Genomic DNA, 18272 nt, shown 5'->3' with positions numbered 1-18272 from the left:
GACCTGGAGCTGTCCTTGTGGAAGGATGATGAGCTCAGGTCTCAAATGGAGATGCTTGGGCTGGCAGAGTGGGCATGTGTGACCACTCGGTCAGTGGCGGCCAGAGAGGGTGGTCAAGAGGACTTAGAGTCTGAAAGAGTGGCCCAACTCCCTGCAAAGAGAAAGGGCAAGGGGCGTGGGAAACCAGCCCCTGAAGTTCCCACGGACCGGGAGGAGGCGGACCTTGAGGGGGATGCCCCAGTGCCTACAGGGGAGCAGATAGCTGAACTGGGGGACATCTCTGAGCTGACCCATTGGCAGCAAGAAGGGGGTCCCACTAGGTAGGAATTTTGCAAGGAGCAGAAAGAGTGCCCTTCTCTAGAGGGTCTGGGACGGCAGGCTGCAGACCAGGCAGCTGGTGATCAGTCCGGATCACATTGGATCTACTGGAAGATTGATCTCTTGTATAGTGAGCCTAGGGTCGCTGAGCCTGGGTCAGCCCATGTGCTGGTGGTACCTCAGTGTTTCAGGACCTTCCTGCTGGTCTGGCTCATGACGTGCCTTTGGCAGGGCATTTGGGGCAGGAAAAGACCTTTGACAGGCTTGTCACCCACTTCTTCTGGTCCCAAATGCGAAGGCAGTCAGATGGACATTGCTGGTCTTGCCAAACTTTCCAGGCAAGTGGTAAGAGTGGGAGGAAGGTCAAAGCTCCTCTCCAACTGTTTCCAGTTGTTGGGACACCCTTTGAAAGGGTAGGGATAGACATTGTGGGGCCACTGGATACCATGACCGCCATGGGCAACAGGTAAATCCTGGTCTTGGTGGACCATGCCACCCGGTACCCAGAGGCAATCCCTCTCAGGACAATGACGGAGTCAGTGGTGGGCCGGGCGTAAATGGGGATCTTTTCCAGAGTGGGGTTCCCCAGAGAGGTGGTTTCTGACAGGAGGACCAACTTCATATCTAAGTATATGACATTCCTGTGGAAGGGGTGTGATGTAACTTACAAGTTCACCACTCCCACAAGGTATCGGTCTGGTAGAGAGATTCAACCAGACCTTGAAGGGCATGATTAAGGGTCTAACAGAACCCCTGAGGCGTAAGTGGAACGTCCTCTTGCTGTGCCTTCTCTTTGCATACAGGGAAGTGCCACAGACGTCTCTTGAGTTCAGTCCCTTTGAGCTTCTGTATGGTCACCTCTGAGTTTGGAGAAGGAAGGCTGGGAGGCAGTTCCCAGGAAAAATTCCCAGGATGTGTTTAGTTACATGCTGGCCCTCCGAAACCAAACTTTCCACTTCAGGAAACTCGCTCAGGCGAACCTGGAAGCAACTCAGGAAGAAATGAAGAAGTATGACCAGAATGCCACTCTGGTTGCATTTCAACCTGGACAAAAAGTATGGGTCATGACCCAGTGGAACCTTGTGCCTTGCAGGACAAGTGGACTGGGCCGTTTGAGGTGGTAGAGTGCAAAAGTGATGTCACCTACCCGGAGGATTTGCAGGCTCCCAGAAACCCTTTGAGGGTCCTCCACGTGAACCGTCTCAAGCCCCACTTCGAGAGGTCCTAAGTGAGCATGCTCTTGGCGACAGATGATGTGGTGGAAGAGGAGAGTGAGACTCTCCCTGACCTCCTGTATGCCAAGGAAGGTGATGGGTCAGTGAAAAGTGTGATCCTCCCCCCCTACCCTGACCGCAGAGCGACTGTCACTGGTTGTTGGGACAGTTTGCCCCACTGTTCTCCCTGACCCCCGGTGTTACTCACTGGTGTATCCATGACGTGGACATCGGTGACAGCCCGCCTGTGAAGCACAAGATTTACAGGTTGACTGACTGGGTCAATGCCAGCATCAAAGAGGAGGTCACTAAGATGTTGGCATTAGGGGTGGTCGAGCCTTCCAACAGTCCTTAGGCCAGCCCAGTGGTCCTGGTACCAAAGGCTGCTGCACCCGGTGCCGCTCCAGAACTGCGGTTTTGTGTGTACTACCGTGGGCTCAATGCTGTCACCTGGACTGACGCACACCCGTCCCCATATCTGATGAGCTCATTGATCGGTTGGGAGCTGCCATGTTCCTCAGCACGTTTGGTTTAACGTCTGGGTACTGGCAGATTGCCTTAACTGATCGAGCCAAGGGGAGGTCAGCATTTTCAACTCCCGAAGGACATTACCACTTCCGGGTGATGCCCTTTGGGTTGAAAAAGGCCCCTGCCACCTTTCAGAGGTTGGTCAACCAGGTGTTGGCTGGGCTGGAGGATTTCAGTGCCACCTACCTGGATGACAATGTAGTGTTCTGTTCCAGCTGGAAAGAACACTTGCAGCACCTCAGTGAATCGTTGAGGGCGCTGCAAAGGGCAGGACTCACGATCAAGGCCAGTAAGTGCCAGATCGGGCTGGGTTCGGTGGTGCACTTGTACACCAGGTAGGAAGCGGCCACGTGGCGCCCCTACAACCCAAGATTGACACCATTCTGGCTTGGGAGCCCCCACGACTCAGGGAGAGGTGAGAGCCTTCTTAGGACTCACTGGGTACTACCGGAGATTTGTTAAGGGTTATGGCACCATTGTTGCCCCCTTAACAGAGCTGACTTCCAGGAAGCAGCCCAAGAAGGTGATTTGGACTGAGTCTTGCCAGAAGGCTTTTGATGCCCCAAAGGCTGCCATGTGCACGGCACCCGTGCTCAAGGCACCCGACTTCTCCAAGGAATTTGTCGTGCAGACCGACGCTTCAGAGCATGGTGTGGGAGCGGTGCTCTCACAGCTGAACAAAGAAGGCCTAGACCAGACTGTAGTCTTCCTTAGCAGGAGACTACTCCCCTGGGAACAGAGGTGGAGTGCCATAGAAAGGGAACCTTTCGCTGTGGTCTGGCCACTGAAGAAGCTGAGACCCTGCCTGTTTGGGACTCACTTCTGGGTTCAGACAGACCACAGGCCCCTCAGGTGGTTAATGCAAATGAGGGGTGAGAATCCAAAACTGCTGAGGTGGCCCATCTCCCTACAGGGAACGGACTTTATGGTAGAACACCGTCCTGGCACAGAACACACCAATGCAGATGGTCTGTCCAGGTTCTTCCGCCTTAGTGAAGAGAACTACCAGGAGGTTGGGTAGTTCTCCCTACTTTCAGCTGGAGGGGACATGTGTTAGACTTGGCATCTTTTGGCGTGTTTCCCCTGAGGTTTTGCTTTCTGCCCTCCTGGTTTTGACTCTGTTTTTGCTGGAGTAGTTTTTCTGCGCACTTTTCTTACTGCAGATCAGTGGTAAAGTGCAAGTCTCCTGTGGTAAATTGTGCTATGGGTTAGTGTTTCCAGGATTGGGTATTTGATTTACTTGTTAGTCCCTAGTAACGTGCACTGAGTGTGCCAGGGCCTGTAGATCAACTGTAACTAGTTGGCCTGCAGCACTGATTGTGCCACCCACGTGAGTAGCCCTAAAAACGTAACTCAGACCTGCCATTGCAGAGTCTACAGGCAGTTTGTAACTGCCATGTCTACTTGGCGAGTGCACCCACTTGCCAGGCCCTAAACCTTCCCTTTTCTACGTGTCAGTCACCCCTCAGGTAGGCCCAAGGTACCTCTGTGGCAGGGTGCAGTGTATGTGAAAGGTAGGACATGCCCTGGTGTGTGTGGCATATCCTGATAGTGAATTACAGCCTGTTTTGGTTTGCACTACTACCTGTTCCCCATAGGACAGAATGGGAAGTTTGTATATAATATCTTATAAACATAACTGGTCCTGGGAACTAGGTGGGAAAATAAAGTTTAGCATGCCAGAACTCAGAATCTAAAGATGCATCTTTTAGTGAAGGTGATTTTTACATTCTGTGTTTGAAAATACCACTTTTAGAAAGTAGGTATTTTCTTGCTCAGTCATCCTGTGTGTCTCTGCTGGAATGTGGATTGCCTGTCTGGGTTTTGGATGACAGAAGTCTAGGTAGGGTCAGGAAGGGGCTAAATAGACCTAGGCTGCAATGGGGGAAGGGGGAGGAGATTACCTTGCACCCCAAACGGCCTGGTCTGCCTCTGACAATGCCGTCTCCACCTCCTGCCAGAAAAGTGCACCTGAGAAGGTAGAACTCGTTCTGGCTGGACACAGACACTCTCTGCCTAAGATATCATAGGATTTTGGGATATAACTATTGGGGCCCAGACCCCTGAACTTTAGAACTCTTTTGGATCAAGAAGACTGCCAAGAAAAAGAGCTGGAGAAGCTATGAGGAGGAACTACCACTTTGCTGTGTGCTGTGCTTTGTTGGCCTGCAGTTGCTGCTTCTGTCTTGGGCAGTGAAAGGACTGGACTGAACTTTCTGCAATCTACTTTTGTGGATTTCTCCAAGGGCTTGAGGTAGACCTTGCCCCCTGTTCACGAAGTCACAGGAACAGCAAAGACTTAAAGCTCTTCTGCCCTTAGCACTGGGGCAGGACACGATGCCTGCCAACGCTAGCACTCCTGACTCCATCAGAGAGGAGATCGACCTGCAACGTGTGGGACTTCGAGGGCCCCGACAACTCCTGCACGACCTCCGGAACCGACGCCTGCGGACACCATGTTTTCGGACGCTCAACAAGAGGTCATCGACGCCCTGCATTTCTAAAAGGTACTGTTTGCGAGTCTTCCCGACACCGTAGCTGGCCTGCGACGCCGCGGTCAGCCAGAACTGTTTGGATTTGTTTGCTCACAACGCTATGATAGCCTTGGACGGAGCTATCGACAACAAGGAACTGTTTTTCAAGGTTATTTTGATAACTGAAGATTCTTAAGTACTGTAGTGTGGATTTTTATCGTTTTTGGTCTTGTCGTAAGTCTATAAAAATATTAGATATTTTTCTAAACTGGTGTGGTGTCCTTTTGAAGTGCTTACACTGTATTACTGTTGGTTATGGGCAAATGCTTTACACACTCCCTCTAAGATAAGCCTGACTGCTTGTGCCAAGCAACCAAGGGGGTGAGCAGGGGTTATTTTAGAAGTGTAATTCCCTTCTCCTGACTAGGAAGAAGGGTCCCTCTTTGGACAAAGATGCAAACCCTTGTCAACTAGAGACCCCTATTTCTAACAATGTTCCTCAGATTCGGAAGTATGGGATCCTGCATGTGTGGGGGTTCATTGATCAGCTGTCCAAGGCCCTAAAATCCTCTTTCAGATATGAGGTGGTATTGCAAGTTATACTAACAAAGTGGATATTGAGATCCCCACAATGGTGAACCTGGCGTATTTGAGGATAGACAGGCGAGACAATTTCGGTGATAGTGAAACTCCAGTTACCAGCAAAACTAAGAGGGTAATAAATTAAAGCTCCAGACATGGTGAAATTCTTAGAATGAGACAACGAGAAGAGCAGTGAGTCACAGTCAGGGACGATATGTTTTTCGATTTTGTATTTTTGAAATAATCGCAGTGCCCCATCCCTTTTTGTTTAATTGATCAGCACGGAGGATCCGGTATTCTGAAGGTAGTGCCATAACAATTTCTGGCACCGAGGCATCGTTAAGCCAGGTTGCAGTTAAAAATATAGCATCAGATGCCAGTCATTGGGGCTGGAGAGCTCGCTACAGCGATATTTCCACCAACAGGAGATGATCTCAGGAACAATTTGTCCTGCACATCAACTGCTTGGAACCTCTGGCAGGTTGCTTTGCGATTAAAAGCTTGGTGAAGGGTATGGTCAGATGTTCAATACCCCTGAAGATGAACAGCATCTCAGTGATACAGTACATCAACAAGCTGAGGGGGCACCAGGTTGAAGATGCTGACAGAGATTGTTAAAGGTTTCTGGAACTTCTGCCTGCAGAAGGGAATCAGTGTCACAGATGTTCATCTGCCAGGGAAGGCCAATGCTGTGGCGATTTGGAACTTGCGCTTCTTAATGGATTCCACTGACTGGCAACTTCCCCCATAGGTAATTCAGCAACTGTGCCTCGATTGGGACTGCCAATCAGGGACTTATTTGCATCCAGCCTGAATGCTCAAGTTCCATAATATTTCAGACGGTTTAGGTGGATGTGATTCTGAAAGTTTCTGCTAGTCATACCTCGTTTTATATGCTTTATTGAGCATATGCTGGTTAAAATGCAATTTTAGCAATGCGTTTGTCTCGAAAGAAGAATCTTTAAAATGTTACTTCTTGTTTTAGTTTCAGAGGCAAAATGATAGGTGGCAAAACGGTCCATATTGCATGGACCCCAATCAGACCCCCCAGGATATAGCGGCACGGATTAGCAAATTTAGCGGCACAAAAATGGAAATTTAGCGGCACAAATATGGAAATTTAGCTGCAATTTTGCGGCATTTTATTTGGCCATTTTTCCTACAACAAACACAGACATCTTCGTTTTTTAGTTATTTAACAACATGAAGCTGTGTATGTATACTAATGTAAGCATTCCTCCATAGAAACACTCTTGATTGTGTGTTTAAGTAATTCCCTTTTCCTACAGCTTGACAGTTACACGAAATGAATGTCCACAATGTAGTGGTAAAGCTCTGGTTTAGGGGTTACTTTTTGTTAAACCCTCCTGAACTCCTACTTGCATATATTGGGAATTTTTGGAAGACGAAAAATGACAGAATTAACTGCACAAGATGCGTTTTTTTCAAGAAATTATTTTTTTACATGTTCAGTCAGCCCTGACTCTTAAGAATTCAAGAAAAGTAATTCTGGGACTTGTAGTTTTTTAAAATAAAAGGATGAGCATCCCGACATGCTAAACGCTGATGGAGCTCAATCGTGTCATGATGAGGCGACTTAGCAGCTGTTTTTGTTCCTAGGAGGACTGCACAAATTGTTGCAGCACGGTTTGGGGGACTCAGTGCTCCTGTGACAGAAAGGCTGGAAAAAGCTGCATTCTTGTGGCATTTCAGCAGTCTGTGAAGTCAGTCTGGGGCAATTTTCTTTTGAAAACGCTTACATGTAAAGGAAGCCTCGCACGGGGCGATGGACAGGACTGAGACGGATGGCCCACCTGAGCGTTTCTAGGTTGATGCACAATGTCTGACACTCATTCGATGGGGGCGGGGTGCTTTGAAATGCGCCAGGCCGAGGCCTGGAGCCCGGCGCCCTTTGATGGGCCGGAGAGGTGCTCTAACGCCAGTATTAGCATATCAGTGAGAGGATCGCCCGGGGGCCGATATAGATCAGGCCGGGCCGAGCTGGGCGAGGGGAGAAGTGAGGCCGGTGATAATTGAGTGTCAGCCGCTGTCTGCGCTGTCCCGGTGGCGCCAGCAGCCTTTAACTTGCTAATTAAGCTCACGTCTGCCTGCAGCTTCTCCTGCCCCCCTCACTCCGATCGGCTGGCTGGGGGTGGGGGTTATTGATCACAGGAGCATACAGTATGTGTCTTCTGTGGTGTGTTACTGCTACAACGCATCTTTTACAACGTAATGCTGTTACAACGCAGCTATTACATCGCAAATACCATTACAATGCATGCCATTACAACGCATGGCATTACATAGCAGATGCTATTACAACTCATACCATTACATCGTAAGTATTGGTAAGTATTTTTTTTTTTTTTTATTTTATTTAATATTTTATAATTGATTTAATTATTATTAATTATCAAAAAATATTTATTTCGTTTTTAAATATTATAAATTAAATATATTAATTTAAGTATTTTTTAAAATAAGTATGAGTATAGGAGTATATGTTTTGGGGTACTGATGTATATGTTTTGGGGTGTTTGGGTATTTTTAGGTTTTAGGGCAGTGTTTGGGTTTTGGGGTACAGGGGTGTTTTTAGGTTTTAGGGCAGGGTTTGGGTTTTGGGGTACAGGGGTGTTTTTAGGTTTTAGGGCAGGGTTTGGGTTTTGGGGTACAGGGGTGTTTTTAGGTTTTAGGGCAGTGTTTGGGTTTTGGGGTACAGGGGTGTTTTTAGGTTTTAGGGCAGAGTTTGGGTTTTGGGGTACAGGGGTGTTTTTAGGTTTTAGGGCAGGGTTTGGGTTTTGGGGTACAGGGGTGTTTTTAGGTTTTAGGGCAGTGTTTGGGTTTTGGGGTACAGGGGTGTTTTTAGGTTTTAGGGCAGGGTTTGGGTTTTGGGGTACAGGGGTGTTTTTAGGTTTTAGGGCAGTGTTTGGGTTTTGGGGTACAGGGGTGTTTTTAGGTTTTTGGGCAGTGTTTGGGTTTTGGGGTACAGGGGTGTTTTTAGGTTTTAGGGCAGTGTTTGGGTTTTGGGGTACAGGGGTGTTTTTAGGTTTTAGGGCAGGGTTTGGGTTTTGGGGTACAGGGGTGTTTTTAGGTTTTAGGGCAGGGTTTGGGTTTTGGGGTACAGGGGTGTTTTTAGGTTTTAGGGCAGGGTTTGGGTTTTGGGGTACAGGGGTGTTTTTAGGTTTTAGGGCTGGGTTTGTTTTTGGGGGTACAGGGGTATTACGACTTTATATAAATTAAATTAATTAAATTAATTTTATTTAATTTAATTACATTTATAACTATATTTACAATTATTAATTTAATTGTATTAATAAACGATTATAATTAAATTATATTATTTAAAAATGTTTCATTAATTAAATTCTTTTAATTTTATTAAATATAATTATATTATGTATTATTTATAATTTAATTACATTATAATTATATTTATTGTAATTAATTACATTATATTATTTTCTATTTATAAATTTTTTATATTTCATTAATTATATTATTTTAAATATATTACATTAATATCAATTTTAATATTAATTAAATTACTATAATTAAATTAATTACTGTTTTAAAAATGTTATATTATTTTTATTATTTTAAATTAATTTAATTAACTTTATTACATTTTTTTTTTAAAAGATATACTTACCTATACTTACGATGTAATGCCATGCGTTGTAAAAGTATCTGCTATGTAATGCCATGCGTTGTAATGGCATGCATTGTAATGGTATTTGCGATGTAAAAATCGCGTTGTAACGGAACGCGTTGTAATACATCGCGTTGTACTGACACCAATCCGTCTTCTGTGCACGTGGAAAGAGTTTTTTTTATGTTACAACGTGACGTTTCTTTCTCTGTCTCTCTGTAACTACAGCAGACCCCCAGGATATAGCGGCTTTTGTCAAAATGCTGCGATTTCTACAAAAGTGCTGATTTCGCGGGCACTTTTGCAAAAATCGCGGCATTTTTACAAAAGTGCCGATTTCGCGGCAAATCGCGATATCCTGGAGGGTCTGCCCAATGATTCTATAGCAATCTGAAGACTGTTGAGTGCAGCTTCCACTGACTGGAATCTTGAACACACCTTGAGTTCCAATTAGCCACTACATTGTTACGGCCTGGGAGATATTCTGCTGTTCCAGTGATGCGATGGTAGAAGCAATATTACCAGGAGCTTTTACAAGGATTACCAACACTTTGGATTTGATCCCTCTCAGTCTGTTTATGTATTGGACCGATGGGATGTTGTCCATTCTCAGCAGGGCACAGCAACTGGATTTGCGAGGGGTTAGAGTTCTTATCACAAAAGATCCTGTTAAATGTTCCAAGCAGTTTATGTGGAAAATGGCCTTTTATGTAGACCACCTACCTCCTGTGGAAATATTGCTGCATCTGGCTTCCCAACCCAATAGGTTGGCGTCTGATTCTATAATGACAGGAGGCGAAAATGGCTCTGCCATTCCAGGCAGCCATGTGGTCTACCCACTATTGTAACTCTGCTTTGGTCTCTGGTGATGAGACTTACTGAATCTGAATATGTAATCTCTCTCTGAAGATGTTGGTTCTTCAACAGTTGGCGAGCCCTGTAGTGTAACGGGGCAGGAAAGATCACCTGTATAGAGGACAGTAGAAGGCCTACTATCCTAGCAAGAACTCTCAAGGAAACTTGGTCCCTGTGAAGAGCTGAATGAATTTCCTTCTGAACTGCTTTCCGTGTTTGTTGAGGAAATGAGAGGAGCGCCGTTGAGGAGTCAATCTGACATCCCAGACATTCTTTGCCTTGTGAGGGAACAAGAACAGATTTCTTCTTGTTCACCATGAAGCCTAGTTCCTGGAGCAGCTGAATCATCCAGTTTAGATGTATCAACAATAGGTGTCAGTCCTGAATCATCAAAACAATTTTGTTGAGATGTATGATCAATTGCACACCCTGGTGTGTAGATTCTGGACAACTGGACACATCACCTTGGCAAAACACCTAGGGTCAGAAAACAGACCGAAGGGTAGAAACTTGAATTCATACCAACAACCGTCCCAGACGAATTTGGAGGAACTTCCGGTGAGGAGTGAAAATGGGGATTGAGAATTACATGTCTTTAAGATTGAGAAAAGGCAAGTGTTTCTGATGTTTGAGTTTCTGTGTCTAAGATTGCTAATGCCAAAAATGCTTGTTGTCCATTGCTCGCAAAGCAGGCAATTGGAGGCAAAGTCGCGAAGGTGCGTTTCTGTTCTTCCTCAGCTCAACGTCACGAACAGCTGTGTCACTTGTAAGAATGCTCATCATTTATGCACACTCAGTCTACAGGCTCTGCACTCTGACGTTCATCTGCAGCATGTGCTTAAACACACTAGGCCAGAGATTCCAGTCAGTTCACACAGTTAATTAGACATGCTTTTCTTAATTTATATTTCAAACTGAAACCATGAGTTAACTTGTTTCATGCAGAACATGAACCAAAAATATTCGCAAAACTGTATTGTATGAGGATTAGCTGTGAATTGTGAGTTACTGCTTTTTATTAAGTTAGTGGTCTTCGATTCCTGGTGCTTTACAGCAGTTTTAAGATCTTGGGGCCCGATGTAGGACACCAAATACAGGTCGGTAACGGACGAAATCAGCCGTTACCGACCGGTATTTGGTTTTTGATATGTAGGGGTCTTAAATTTTACAGAATCGGTAAATTTACCGAATCGTTAAAATACCGAATCGGTAAATCTAGATGTATGTGGCACTGAAAACAGTGCCACATGCCCTTAAGAATTTGTTATTTACCACAAAATAATATTTTGTGGTAAATAACGAATTCCAGTGTACATGCACATCTGTGCATGTACACCTGTGCCATGTGGCACACATACATGCCTTAAGGACATGTATGTGTGTCACATGGCACACAAGCCAGAATCAAGGGTGCAACAGGGTGTCAAAGTGACACCCTGTCCCCCTTGACAAATCGGTAATTTTACTGAATCGGTATTTACCGATTCGGTAATTGCCATTGATTCCTATGGGCCTCAAGGCCCATAGGAATCAATGGCAATTACCGAATCGGTAATTACCGAATCATAGCGATTCGGTAAAAATTACCGAATTATTTCCTACATCTCATTTACCGAATCTCGAATACCGAAACGGTAAAATTCGGTATTCTAGAGTCGGTAAATGAGATTTACCTACATCGGGCCCTTAGTGTTTCTCGTTGCTCAAATAGGTGTCATTTCTGATTGTACTATATATATCTCGGAAGGAGTATATAGGAATAAATTGGAGATTGCATGAGCAATTTGCGAGTACCAGTAGGTACTTGCAAATTAATCATGCAATTTCAAGGGTGTCAAAATGACACCCTGTTGCACCCCTGAAATGGATCTGTGCACATATGTTGTGTACACACATGCCCCCAGGGCATGTGTGTGTGCAACATGAAACTTTGAAAAATGCACAAAAGTGCATTTTTGAAAGTTTTTGCAAATTACCATGAAGTTGACTTCATGGTAATTTGCTACTTCTATTAGCGAAATCTCATTTTTTTTTTTACTTTGATTCATTGCATTTAAGGAATCTCAATTTGGGATTCCTTAAATGCAATCACAATTTAAGGAATCTCAATTTAGAGATTCCTTAAATTGCGATTTTTGCATTTGGGATGATGTATCCCAAATCCAAAAATACCGGTAGCAAAGGGGCAGATTCTGAGAATCTGCCCGTTTGCGACCGGTTTTTAGGTTGATGCATCGGGCTGTAAATTGTTTAAAATTCTTACAAATGTTAAACTTAAAAGAAGTAAAAAAAAATACATACCATCTAACTTGTCAATGGTGGGCTTTCAAACTTGTGACAAAATATATTAGGATTAAAGTCTATATTTTACTTCTGCGTCATACTAAAAAATAAGAATTCCAAGACGCGCGTTCCAGCAGTATGTCGTCCAAGGTTGCCTTTTTTTCTGACTCGACAAAATGTTAGATTTAGCAGTCTAGTGTTTCTTCTGACCTCTTTGGTTACGTCACCGTCCAATCGGCCATCTTGCAATGTGCACTTTGTGCGTTCATTACATGAAAATGCGAGGGCTGTATCTCCGATTCGGTGCGTTTCGGTGACGTCATATCGTACTACCGCCGTTCTAGTCTCACTACGCAGGCGCTTCAGCGGTCAGGGAGGTGGGGTAACGTGCCTCGACAACGGAGCCGAAGGAAAGGGGTCACGAACTCTGACCCTGCGGATCCAAAGTGACCGGCAAAGGGGGGTAAAAACATCCGGGTTCCGCAGGGAAGCTAAGGCTTGCCAACGAGTGGGAACGCTGCAAGTAGTGACTGCAGGTAAGCCGCTCACATCCACAGGCCATGTTCTGTTGGAGGAGGCCCAGTGTGAGAGGTTACCAGGCTTCCCTGCAGCGCCAAAGTTATAAAAAGCAAACATTTCAGCGCGGGTTTGGTGCAGTAGGGAAGGAGGGTGCTGCAGTTGTCTTCTTTCCATGTCTCTCACTAGTAGGAAGTACCCAAGTGCAGCTGGTAGATTCTTGGCCGCTTTGAATTTTGCTAATTTTAGATTTCTGACTAGTAAATGCCTAACTAGCTGACATTTCTTAAGGGCTACCGACGTTTGGGGTTAGGAAACCGGTTCACTATGGTAAATGATTAGGTTATGCTACTGTACTTTAGAATCTGCAAGGCGGGTTTGGAGCGAATGATCTTCAATAGTAAGCCCATTGAAATCCTGTTAAATTGAAAGTATGTAGTAGGGCAAGGGATTTGTTCACGGTGGGTCATCCAGTTGAAGTGAGTAGCATGTTGCTTGCTTGTGGGGTGGTTTAACCGATCACGAGAGAGTGACCCGGAGATGTGGACTCAGAGATGTGGAATTTAATATAATATCTACTTGTCCATAGAACATGATGCTTGATAAATTTACTCGTCCTGTAAAAAAATCCACTTGTCCCTTTGGTGCCACGTAGTGCAGTGACAAATTATATAAAACTTATGCTATTAGCCTTCTGATCATGCCAGGGCCCATACTTTAGTAGGGTTTGAATTCTAGCAATTTACTTAATTCCCAACCGTTCAACAGATCTACATGCTGGGGTTGGAGATAGCGTTAATCCATAGTTTCAGGGTTGTAATGCCCTTTTGAGTCTGTGCAAACCTTCTAAATTGCATGTTTTATTGGTTTCGCCAGCTCTACTCCTAATCCTTTTCCCTTACTGAGAAAAGTTGGAAATGTATTCCTGACAGTGGCATAAGTAAAACTTCTTCTAGGTTTTGGAAAAAAGTGGTTGGAGGGAAAGTGAACATTTACACTTTCAACAGATCTTCGCATGAGCAAATCTACACCTAAACATTTGCTCGTGCTAAACAGCAGTTCATAAATATTTACTACGAGTACGATTTCCTGGTCTACTTTTGTGAATTCCTGAAAGTCGTAAATCTGCAATAATGCAAGGACATGTAACATGGGTGCCAGTTTACAGCTTTCTTTAAAAATTGGGTCTCTAATCGGGTCTGGAGTCAAGCAAGACCTTTTTGTTTTTACAAAAGTTCTCTTATCTGTCACTGGTTTCTGCTCTTTCGTAAGGAGCATTTCGGTACACAAAGTAGTTTTGTTCAGTTCTAGGGACTACTGTACAATGTGTGCTTTTTGAGACCAATAGTATTATTGCTTTTTGCCAGTTTTAGTTATAATGGTGAGACAGACACACCGAGCCCAACACACACAGACACACCGAGCCCCAGACACACAGAGCCGCACAAACACACACACACACACACACAGACATCCCTCAGTCTAGGTCAGCCACACGCCCATTTCTGCCCAGTAACGCCCCAGGGAACAGAGGCAAGAAAAAAAATAAATGGCATTGTCATTTACAATGCCAATAGCTTAATCTCTCGCAAATGCAAGACCTATTGCATTTATACACACACACACACACAGCCCAACACACATACACACACAGAGCCCTACACACACAGATCCTAACACACATTCACACACACACAGAGCCCAACACACACACAAAGAGCCCAACACACAGAGCCCAACACACACACACCACAATATATATAACAGTTCAAAAACACAACACCTGCACAATATACAGCTCAACTCAAGTTCCCTTAGGCAGAAACCTGCAATATCCAAACTTCCACTGTGAACTATCACGCTGAGCAGCCCCACTAGACGCTCTAAATTAACATGGGTTAACTTGGAAAGTTGCAAGGCCCAGACTGTCTTTCTTTATGAAACACCTATGTAAAGTTAACGTACAGCCTCAAACCATTCACTAAATATGGTTTGGATACATTTTCCCCAAGTAAGAAACCGATGCAGGACGAATCACCAGTACATGTCAGGCGTAGGCAAATATTTAGAAATCTGAAACCTCCCTCCTAAACAATTAGCTCGTCATTTATCTCTATCCAACTTCCATTCAATATAATACCATATTATAACATGGATATGTACAGGTATTTCCATGGCTTATTTGGTTACAAAATGTTTTTGAACGTTAGATATCCTTTGACACCACTTACCTGTGTTTTAACAGTAGAGGTGCTCATAGGCACTGGGGTACCTTCAAATGTTTAACCTGGATGGGAATCTACCAGCACTTCTATGCAGTAATACTTTTAACTGCGATTATCACCCAAATGCTGGACTTCTGTTTCCATTTAAAAAAAAAAAACTGCCCACTATAATTCCCCGATTCATTTATCTTTCCTTTTAGCTGTGAGCAAGTGTCCCCCCTTAGTCCAGGACTATACCAAAGTACATAGAAGATGCAATGTGTAAGCATTTTCAACGAACCAGTAATTGTTAAGGGTGACTACTCATCCCTGAGGGTCTCAAGGCACTGAGAGGGGTGTGTGTGTGTGTGTGCGAAGGGGGGTCTGTTCATGTCCGACTCAGCATATTGGATTAATCACCATTAATACATTTTTCGAGTGGCTATAACATTGGGCCGCCTACTATATCATTATGTTCGCTGCAAATCATGATTTACAGTATTCTTATTGTATAACAATATATGTGCTTAGAAATATTTGTTCACCCCATATATTATATTGACCTTAATGCTTGGAATGTATGATGGGAACTCGTAGCAATAACGTGCAATAAATATTCACGAGGCTGTGCTCTCAAAACGTTTTTTAAAATGAGGATAAAGATGTGTATTATTCTAGGTTTGTGTTTTAAACATATAATTGGCAACTTGAGTTGGATTGTAAAGCTTACTTCGTGATGTGAACAGAGAACATTAACTCAAATCAAATCAGTTATCTTTATTTAGATATAACACATATATCTTTAAAAGAAGGTTACAAAATTCACATTGTGTATCAATAAATAAGATTAAAAAATCTTGAAGAATAAAAACATGGTCAGTTGACAGTCATTATAACAAGCATTTACAATGCAATGGTTTCGCCTTTGGAAAAGTTAGAGTTATTGGCATTGTATATGCCAAAATTTGTATTTATGTTTTTGTTTCGAAAACAGATAAGTAAATGGCATTGTCATTTACATTGCCATTACCTTTTTTTTGCAGTCACTTGGCACTCTCTAGCACTCCCTAGTACTCTTTTTGCACTCTGCATTTCATATGCACTCCCTGTGCACTCTGCACTCCCTATGCAGCACTCTGTATGCACTCTGTACTCTATATGCACCCTACACGCTCCACTTCCTATGCACTCCCTATGCACTCTGCACTTTTTATGCAGCACTCTGTATGCACTGTGCACTTTGTATGCACTCCACACTTCCTATGCACTCTGCACTTCCTATGCACTCTGCACTTATCATGCACTCCCCTGTGATTTTGTGTTTTGTGAATCAACCTATTTGTATCTAGGTTTGTATGCAAAATCAAATTGTATTTGTAAAATTGGGTGAGCTAATTGTGATCACTTTTTTATGTAATCTTGGTACATCAAGCCCTAATTTATCAATGTTGTGTAGTGTCAAATAACCAGTGGTTGACACTCAAGCTGGTCATTTCTTGACCGCAGGTACCAAATCACCATAACAATGGGAGAAGGAAAAATCTGCATATGCAATGCGCATCAATGTCACTTCATCATAAGAAGCACTTTCACAGCCTTCTTCTGCCCTCTATTACAGTCACAGGTGAAATAAAAATGTAGTAATGTGTATTTAATATGCAGGTAAATACAAAATTCTCACTGCATATGTTCCTATATAAACAACATGCTGGGGTCTAAGAAGCTTGTGATCATATTTTGTTTTCACTGGTGTCCTGAAAAGGCCTCCTGATTAACAGAGCACTATAAAAAATAAATATTATTTCAAATGGAAGTGTGAAAGAACATTCAAGTTATTTTACTAAGGTAATTCACATGAATATTTTCCATATATTTAGGAACTGACCATATGAATTAGTCAAAAAGACATTTTAAAACAAGGGTTGCACTTGTTTGGTGTATTTAAAAGGGTGAGTTTTTCAACAAGTAAATGAATTGCCATGAATGTTATAATGCGTGAGAGCTACAGGTATAAAAAGTGAGAGATGGCTTCGAATTGCAGTCTTATATGCCTCTGACACCCCACCATGGTGCCTTCGAAATGTCGAATACTTTTTAACTTCTTGTCTTACTGTAAAAATGTACCTGGCCATACATGAGCCTTGCGCATGGTCAGCCAGTAAACAATATAAAATGTCATCCCTCAATTCTTGGCCACTTATCATAAATCATAGGTGGGGTAGAAACGTCACAAGCAATTTTAACCTTGTGCCTAAGGTTGCATGCAGTAGAAAAACTGGTTATTGCTTTGTCACAGAAAAAAACATGGCAGCAGAGGTACACAGGGAGTGGTATTAGACTCGTCCAATCCCCGTAAGCAAATTTTTGTAAACATGAATGGGAAACTGTGACAATACAAAATGACGTGTACACAATGGAGGGAAATACCAGATTACTCTCGATTTAGCTAGCTATTTTGAGCATTAGCCTTGCCATTCCTCAGTGATGGCTCCCATACTAAACAAGCATTGGGAAAGCCAATTGGTGTGGTGCTGCTGCCAGCCTTTTGGTGTAGTCAGTGATTATTTTGTTTTGCCATCGTTTTTACAAACCTTTATATTGAGGAAGCTGGTGGCCCTCCTCCGTCTAACAAACAAATGGCTAATAACAAAAATACTTTCTGGGTAACAGAAATCAAACATTGCCATGGTAGCCCAGGGCACTAAAGAGAACTACTTTGTGTGTGGATAGGCTTCTTCTGAGAGGGCAGAATGGCGCAACTCTCAGTGAAGTTAGCCAAGGGGTGAAGCTTGCCTGACCCTTTGCCACAAGTTGTGCTCTATAGTGGGCAGAAGAAAAATGTGAATGACACAATATCAAACCAATGGATGATGAGGAGAAGCTGAAAGCCCCTTGAGTAACTGTACTGTACATATCATTTTAGGAAAATCAAAAGAGCAAAGCTAACTCCAGACCTAAAAACGTATCTTGTCTACTTTAAAACTATTCAGTCAAATTCAAACCAAGAATTAATCAAAGATAAACTTGAACGTCCAACCCTGATAACTAGTAAGTCCCTGCTTGCCATTCACTAGGCTCTACCACAACCTGAACCACTGCGCACCACCAGCAGGCACGCCACCCACATTCAGACAGGAAGACCCATATGAGGCCCTCCCTTGGTGTCGCTACGCTGACATGCTGCTGCTCTGTTCATTTCCAACTCACAGCTATCTGCAATGCTAAACACATCCTACTGCACTCTCAGACGTCACTCCCTTTTCCGGCCACCAAAGAACACACGACCTGCTAAATTCTCGAAAATACCAATGGCGGCCTCTGAAATTTGTGTTTGTCAACAGAAATATGGACATTCTATAATCAGCCGAATACTGCTACGCGTGGTTGAATATTCAGATATAAAAACTGCAGTATTATATGTTAATATGCAACACTGAATATTTCCTGTCGGATAAGAGACGGCATCTCAGTTTGCTGGACAAATGCCCCGTCACTCAAATCGGTCCTGATAATATTGATGTCTCTGCAACCAAAGGGGCACTTTGCAAGCGGTAAGGAAGTGTACTAATGGCGTCATTAATTTGATTTTAGCACAGGGTCCATAGCTCTTGATTCTATGATTCTGTCACAGGAAGAGCTGGATGTCACA

At 43.6% G+C, this 18272-nt stretch overlaps 1 protein-coding gene across 2 annotated transcripts in view; it reads left to right on the top strand.

Moving 5' to 3' along the window:
- The first annotated feature begins 12199 nt into the window (after window positions 1-12199).
- Window positions 12200-18272, top strand: part of NR2C1 (nuclear receptor subfamily 2 group C member 1) — a 477706-nt gene continuing 471633 nt past the window's right edge. The window contains exon 1 of one of the 2 annotated variants that reach the window (XM_086919061.1): window positions 12200-12439. The gene's annotated coding sequence lies outside the window, so the exon portion shown is untranslated. The remainder of the gene's footprint in view (window positions 12440-18272) is intronic. The other variant, XM_086919062.1, reaches the window with a different exon arrangement.

This window comes from Lissotriton vulgaris, chromosome 1_1 (assembly GCF_964263255.1).
Source record: "Lissotriton vulgaris chromosome 1_1, aLisVul1.2, whole genome shotgun sequence".
Taxonomy (NCBI): Eukaryota; Metazoa; Chordata; class Amphibia; order Caudata; family Salamandridae; genus Lissotriton; species Lissotriton vulgaris.
This window is presented reverse-complemented; position numbering and strand designations above follow the sequence as displayed.